Below are 391 nucleotides of genomic sequence, written 5' to 3' on the forward strand. Positions count from 1 at the left end.
CCCCTCAGCTCTTCCCCAGTACCCTGAGCTCACCAGACCAGTGTGTGCTTCTGTCCAGAGTGGGTGAGCCCTTTTCCAGTGACCCAAGGAAATGGCTTCTGTACCTCCAGAGGCTCCAACTGCCACAGAACTTTCGGAGCGTCCTCAAGGCACCTGGAACTTCTAGAACGTTCTCCTGGCCGCTTAGGTAGCGCAGCAGATGACAGGTGCTGCCCACTGTTCAGAAACAGGCAAGTCTGGGCTCTGAGCCTGCAGGCTGCAGAAGGCGCTCCCCCTCTCAGGACAGGGCCCGCCTCAGAGTTTTACTCTGGAACGACTACTACAACGGGCTTACATCAGCTTTCTTAAAACCTACTCTTCCAGATCAAACCATTTTATATAGTATCTTATA

At 53.5% G+C, this 391-nt stretch overlaps 1 protein-coding gene across 3 annotated transcripts in view; it reads right to left on the reverse strand.

Annotated features, from left to right (window-relative positions):
* The window catches only part of Dnah17 (dynein axonemal heavy chain 17), a 125,251-nt gene extending 125,104 nt beyond the window's left edge, over nucleotides 1–147 (reverse strand). For all 3 annotated transcript variants that reach the window (XM_031354916.1, XM_031354913.1, XM_031354915.1), the window contains exon 1: nucleotides 34–147. The gene's annotated coding sequence lies outside the window, so the exon portion shown is untranslated. The remainder of the gene's footprint in view (nucleotides 1–33) is intronic.
* Nucleotides 148–391: the final 244 nt, after the last annotated feature.

Source organism: Mastomys coucha, unplaced genomic scaffold (genome assembly GCF_008632895.1).
Source record: "Mastomys coucha isolate ucsf_1 unplaced genomic scaffold, UCSF_Mcou_1 pScaffold5, whole genome shotgun sequence".
Lineage (NCBI taxonomy): Eukaryota > Metazoa > Chordata > Mammalia > Rodentia > Muridae > Mastomys > Mastomys coucha.